At 39.4% G+C, this 6,996-nt stretch overlaps 1 pseudogene; it reads left to right on the plus strand.

Moving 5' to 3' along the window:
- Positions 1 to 6,532: 6,532 nt before the first annotated feature.
- LOC102486821 (protein BUD31 homolog pseudogene) overlaps positions 6,533 to 6,996 on the plus strand; it is a 5,079-nt pseudogene continuing 4,615 nt past the window's right edge.

Genomic DNA, 6,996 nt, shown 5'->3' on the forward strand with positions numbered 1-6,996 from the left:
AAAGAGTCAAAGTATCTGAAGAGTAGAGAAATGTTCTTGAAGTACTCTTGCCAATTAGCACAGTTATTTTATGTAACGATCATTTTTCTGCCCCTTAGTACCCCTAATTCAATATTTTGCCTCTAATGAGCTCAAGGAATATTTATTGAAAATGGCATTTATTGTAATGAAAATTCCTTTTTTCCTCACACAGAATTCAGTGCTGGATCAAAAGTAGCAAGTAGAATAATATGCAAATACAATGCACCATTAGTCCCCACTCCAGAATTACAGAGGAAGCTCACTGGAACATGGTTTTTGTTTCATATAGGTACATTGTCAGCAATTTAAAAACATTCATCCTGGGACCAGCAGATAGCATACTAGTTAATGTCACTGGACTCCCACTTAGTTGACTAAGGTTTGAGTCCCAGACCCGGCAGCTTAACTCTTAGGCTGTGTGTGTGTCCGTGCCCAAAAATCCCAAGAGGAGACTGGAGGAGAAGGGATTGCGGCATGGCCATCCTCCCTGGCGGGTGATTGCTCGCTTTCTATCTCTCTGTCTCTCAAGTGAGTGCACATGACCTATAGCAAAAATTTCACTAAAAAAAAAAAATCTCATTTCTGCTCATACTTAAAGGTTATAGGGATCTAGTCCACCAAAGCCAGAGCAGTTTCTTTAAACTCAGTTTCATATTTCTCAGGAAAGGTAAGGAGAACTATGTGATATTAGGGCTGAAGAAGGTAACATGATTATTCTTTGCTTACAATAGTGGTTCTTCGCCACTTATGGGGCTAATTGCCCCATAAGGGACATTTGGCAATGTCTGAAGACATTTTTGGTTGCCACAGCTGGGAGAAAGGTGTTACTGGCATCCAGTGGGTAGAGAGCAGGAAAGCTGCTAAATTCTATAATGTACAACATTGTACCCTCACCACTCCAAAATGGGAAAAGAAAAATCATCTGCTTCAATATGTCAATGACTTGAAAAACAATATCCCTCAAACATTATTAAACATATTTTAAAGTTGTAGTAGTACCATTTATGAGAATCTAATGATTTCGTTTTTATTTGTTTGAGCATTATCTTTTTTTCCTTTTTTTTTTTTTTTACTGGTTGTGGCTGTGTGAGTGTGTGATGTTTTGCAATTCTCCTGCTTGAGCTTCCTAAGTAGCTGGGAACACAGGTGTATGTCACCACATCTGGCTCCTTAGACAGGATCTTGCTATGTTATCCACACTAGCCAGAAGCTTACAATCATCCTGCCTCACCCACCAGAGTAGCTGGGACTACAGGCACATACCACTACTCCAAGGTTTTGGGGGTGAGCCAGAATCAAACCCCGGCCTCCCATGTGGTGTCTCAGCCTGACAAGAAGCAGTGTCCAGCATGCACCACCATGGCTGGGCCTCCTCAGAACGTCATCTTAATATCAACAACAAAATAGCTCACGTGTGTTGGGCAGTTTCTTTGTACAGTGTGCTATCCTACACTGAGCATTTTTCATGCATTTTTTACTCCTCCCTACAACCCAGTAAGGAAGAAGCTGTCAAGAAAACTGAAACCTAGGGAAGTTGTGACTCATTCAGTTCCCATAGCTACAAAGATGTGGCCTGCAAGCCTAGGTCCATCAAACCTGAGAAGCAAACTTTTAATCTACTCTGTCCCCCAAACTAGCAAATTGAATAGAAATCTGAGAAGAAAACTTAAAGGCAAAAGGGAAAAGATAAGATTTTTTGTAATGAGCTGTTTGACGAGATTAAATCAGACTTAGTTGGCCTTGACACCCCCTAGCACCAGTTTTCAGTCCACAGAAGGATTTCTCTCTCTTTCTCTTAGCGTGTGGAATGACTAGAAATAGTCCAAGTTGTATATACTGAATGAGCCCACTTTCTACCTGAGTATTTCTCCAAATCTCTCTCACCTCATTTTATGGTGATAAATAAGTAAATACATAATCTTTTTCCAAACTAACTCAGAAGTGATTTGCATACACAAAAATCATCTTGTGTTCTCCATGGAATTCCAGAGCAAGGCTTTTTGCTTGAATGATATTGAGTGGTCGAGGAGCAGCAGCAAGCTTTCCCTCTTCTTTGTTTTGTGTGGGAGACCCAAGGAGAACTACTCTAAACTAGCTTTGGCATTGTAACTCAGTGTGGGCTAAATAAGACGGTAGGGTGGGACCCCACAGCCACTAGCATTCAAAACACATACACAAACACAACTGTACTTTGAAATGGTAACAGAGCTAATTGTTGCCACCTGTGACTGAGGGAGGGATCCTTAGTCGTGGGTACAGGAGCAGAATTGAGGGGGTGGGGGATGTACAGAGAAGTTACCAAAAAAGGGAGAAATGTCAAAAAATATTTATTTGGGGGGCCTTCATAACTAAGCCTTCAACCTAACAGTTAATGAAAACACAGTAGTGGTCACGTTTAAAGTGTCACATAAGACTGATAAGAAGAGTTCATAAGATTGAAACTACAAGAGACTAATGTTTCTAAACTCTCTAGTTCTACGTGACTACAAATCAACTGTCATCATCCTATGATTACTGTATGACGGTTCTGATTCCACCACTCTCCCTCGTCTATCCTCTACTGCAGCTATTATCACACAATATTACATTTGTCTACTAATTTATTAATCTTCATTATTAGGCTATGAATTTCTTTGCGAACAAGAACTAGGCCAAGTTTATATTTTTTCCCTAAGACGTAGCATGACATTTGGTCTATAGTAGATGCCGAAGAGAAAATTGACATATACAATAATGTCATTTTGAAGGGAGATCTCAGAGAAAAGCCACGATTCAATTACTATTAAATATTTATTATTAGAAGCTTGGTTGAGAGTATAAATATCTTGGTAATATTTTTAAATGGCACAAGAATGGAAGGGTTAGCTAGATATGTTGGATGACAGAAGTAGAATTAAAAAATATCTCTATGGGCTTGACAACTAGGCCAAAACTAACAAGATGCAATTTAGCAGAGATAAATGTAAAATCCTACAGTTAGGTTCAAACACTCAACTGCACAAATATGAGCCAAATTTGTCTTAGTTTGGAATTACTTTATGTGACAAAGCTTCAGGGATTTTACTGACAGAAATTTTAATATGAGCCAAGTGCATGAGTTGGCTGCTAGGAAAGCTAATATGATCTTAGGCTGCCTTCGTTGAAGTGAATTATTTACGATGTACAGCTGCCTAATTAGGAAATGGTTTGAGATGGCTATTAGCAGTAGTGTAACACATCGAACAAGAAAGCTAGCGAGGCTGCTACATTCAGCGAGTTCATGCCACATCAGCACCCTGTGTTCAGCTCTGGGCACCACATTGTAAAAGGGATATTGACAAACCAGAGCATCTGACGAAAATTCTTGCCAGTTGGAAAAAGGTCCAGAAACCAAATCCTATGCTCCTATGCTGGACAGCTGAAAAAACTCAGAATGTTTGGGCTGGAAAAGGAAAGGCTTTCCTTAAATATTTTTATGACTGAATGGAGAAAATGTTCCCTGCCTTGCAATCTCCATGACTAGAACCACCTGGCCACCATTTTTATTCACTCATTAAATATCTCTAAAGTGCATTATGTGGAGCGTGAATCCTATCCCTACTAAGGGAAAATTGCAAGAACCTTGAGTTAGTAACTTAGTTGTGTTAGTGTTCGCTAAAATTGTTAGTAACCCCATACTGATTGCATGGACCCTTTCCCCAATGAACAATCACCTTATTCACCATTTCTGTGTTCTAGTTCTTGTTTGGACATGCTTTGATCATCTTCCTGACAATGTTATCATCTGCCTGCATCCTGAAGGCTTCCTGTCACTGGGCTGGGAGAGACATCATCTTGAAGACCTCCTCCTTAGGTTGCTGCTCACCCTGAAGACCATGGTGCATTTGCCAGAGTTGTCAGCATACCTGATCTCTAGGTCCCTCAATGTCCTTCCAGTTACTTTCCTATGCTAAGTGACTAGGAAGGCTAATAGTCACATGGAAACATAATAAGGTGAAGTGCTCTTTGTTTTCTTCTGTTCAGTTAAAAGGTATTTATTGTAATACAAACTCAAAAAAAAAAAAACTTGCCTTGGAAAAGAGGAAGTGCAATATGTCCACTATCCTGGGAACTTTTATGGAGCATGGAGTAATTGCCATATAGGATTTCTGAACTGTTACCAACTTGAGCTGAACTGATTCTAAGGTAGTCTCTCAAGTTTTACTGTACCCCAAATCAGCTAGGAAGCATGTATAAAAAATATAGAATTCCCAGAATCAGTAAATTCAGGTCAGAGCCTAAGAATCAACATTTAAGACAAATCCATTCCTCTCCCCTTCTCCCTCCATCCTAAGTGATTCCAATGTTTGTGAATGTGAGTCACACTTTTCAAAATATTCTTCACAGGAAAGCAAACACTATAAACCTACCCTGTAAAGGGCTTTATATATTTTTTCTTAATTAAATCTTAACACAGTTCTAGGGGGAGCTATTGTATAATTATTGGGTTGTTAAAAAAAGTCATAACACATTTTTACATAGAAAAAAATGTAGAAAAATCAGGACTTTTCTGACCACCCAATATTAAGAACTTATGCCCAAGAACCAGGCTGCCAAGTTTCAAATCCTGTTTTCTTCCTGTTCCTCTTTCTGCACATCAGGATTCATATTAGTATCTTCACAGAATTGTTACAAGATTAAATTAGTTCATGTATTCTGTCTTATAATTATTGGAGATAGTAATGTGGCTCCCATTTTACACCTAAGGAAACTGAGGCTGAAGGAAATCAAGTCAGTTTGCCCTAGCTAATTATGACCTCAGTCTTCCAAGATTACACATTATATGCTCCTCCCAACTGTAATTTTATAATTCTATCAACCAAGGAGATTTGTCATTGATAGTTTTGAGTGGAGACTGATTCTAAAGATGGACATATGCATATGGTAAATAACCACCTCTGTAGAAAATGAAACATCTTCCAAGTGAGAAAACCAAGGCTCAGAAAGTGAAGTGAATATATTGACAAGAGTCCACAGCAAGAAAATGGCAGGCTCACAATGTAAATCTGTGTTTTTCTTCCAAAAAATTGGGGCTCTTGTCACTACTCCACACTACCTACCCTGTGGTTATAACCTAGTGTGAGTCATTGAGTGCCTGGAAAATTCTCTTCATGCTAGTAAACACAAATGTTTTAGAAACAAAGGTAGGAACAAAAGTGGAATGCATGGTGGAAACTAGCTCTTGTATAAAGACACTGCCACCCACAAACATGGAAACAGCATACTTCCTGACAAATATTTATTTCTATCACATGCCACAGCGTAAGAGACTTAGCTAACAACGAACATCAAGAGTAACGAAAAGACAACACTCCAGGGGAAGAATGTAACTCAAAAAAAGGCAAAAGCTGGGTAAGGTGGCTAATAATTCACATACTCAGGAGACTAAGGCAGGAAAATCAGTTTAGGGCTGACCCACAGGATACAAAATCAACATATAGAAAACTATATCATGTCTATATACAAACAGAAGGTAAACTGAGATAGAACTGAATAAAGTAATTCCATTTATCATTGCCACAAAAAGTATAAGATACGGGGACCAGCAGTTAGTGTAATGGTTATGTCGCTGGACTCCCACGTGGTTGATCGCGGTTGAACCACAGTCGACTCCATGGGAGTCCAGCGACATAGCCATTATACTGGTCCCACAGTCAACTCATCTTTAACAAAGGATACCAGTCAATCCAGTGGAAAAAGGAAAACCACTGAAAAAACTGGTATCTACCTGCAGAAAGATGAATATGAATCTGTACCTCTAACCATTGACAAAAATTAACTCAACATGGATCAAAGATCTAAACCTAAGACCTCAAACTGTAAAACTGCTGCTGGAAAACACTGGGGAAACTCTGGAAGACAGTGGGGTAGGCAAAGACTTCTTAAATAAGACCCCCAAAACACAGTCAATAATCCCAAAGTAGACAAGCGGGATTACATCAGATTAAGAAGCTTCTACATGGCAAAAGATATAGAAATTAGCATGAATTGACAGCTTTCAGAATGAGAGAATATTTTTGTAAACTATGCTTCAGATAAGGAATAACTGATAACCAGAATACACAGGAAACTCAAGCTGCTTACCTAAAAAAAGATGATCACCCCATTAAAGATGGGAAAATGAATTGAAAAAATCACTTTCTAAGGAAGACATACAAAGAGCCAAAAGGCATATGAAAAAATGCTCAACATCCCTCATTATGAGGGAGATGTAGATCAAAACCACAATGAGATACCACCTAATCCCGGTCGGAATGACTAAGATTAAAAAAAAAAAAAAAAAAAAAAAAAAAAACACCAAACACCAAAAAAAAAAAAAAAACAAAAATGGTAATTGCTGGCAGGGGTGTGGTGAAAGGGAACTCTCCTACACTGCTGGTGGGAATGTAAATTGGTCCAGCCACTGTGGAAAACAGTGTGGAGATTCCTCAAAGATCTACACATAGGACACCTGAGCCGATGCCATCAATAGTGTAGTCGGCTACCCCAGGTACGGGTCTTTAGATTTTTGCAAATTATCTTGTGGTGGGGGGAATGCCTAAAGTCAAAAGAAGCCGGAAAGCCCCCCCAGATGGCTGGGAGTTGATTGAGCCAACACTGGATGAATTAGATCAAAAGATGAGAGAAGCTGAAACAGAACCTCATGCGGGAAAGAGGAAAGTGGAATCTCTGTGGCCCATTTTCAGGATCCATCACCAGAAAGCCCGTTATATCTTTGACCTCTTTTACAAGCGGAAAGCGATAAGCAGAGAATTATATGAATACTGTATCAAAGAAGGCTATGCAGACAAAAACCTGACTGCAAAATGGAAAAAGCAAGGCTATGAAAACCTATGCTGTCTGCAGTGCATTCAAACATGGGACACCAATTTTGGGACAAACTGCATTTGCCGGGTTCCCAAAAGCAAGCTGGAAGTGGGCCGCATCATCGAATGCACACACTGTGGCTGCCATGGT

Source organism: Tupaia chinensis, unplaced genomic scaffold (assembly GCF_000334495.1).
Source record: "Tupaia chinensis unplaced genomic scaffold, TupChi_1.0 Scaffold000168_1, whole genome shotgun sequence".
NCBI classification, from domain to species: Eukaryota; Metazoa; Chordata; class Mammalia; order Scandentia; family Tupaiidae; genus Tupaia; species Tupaia belangeri.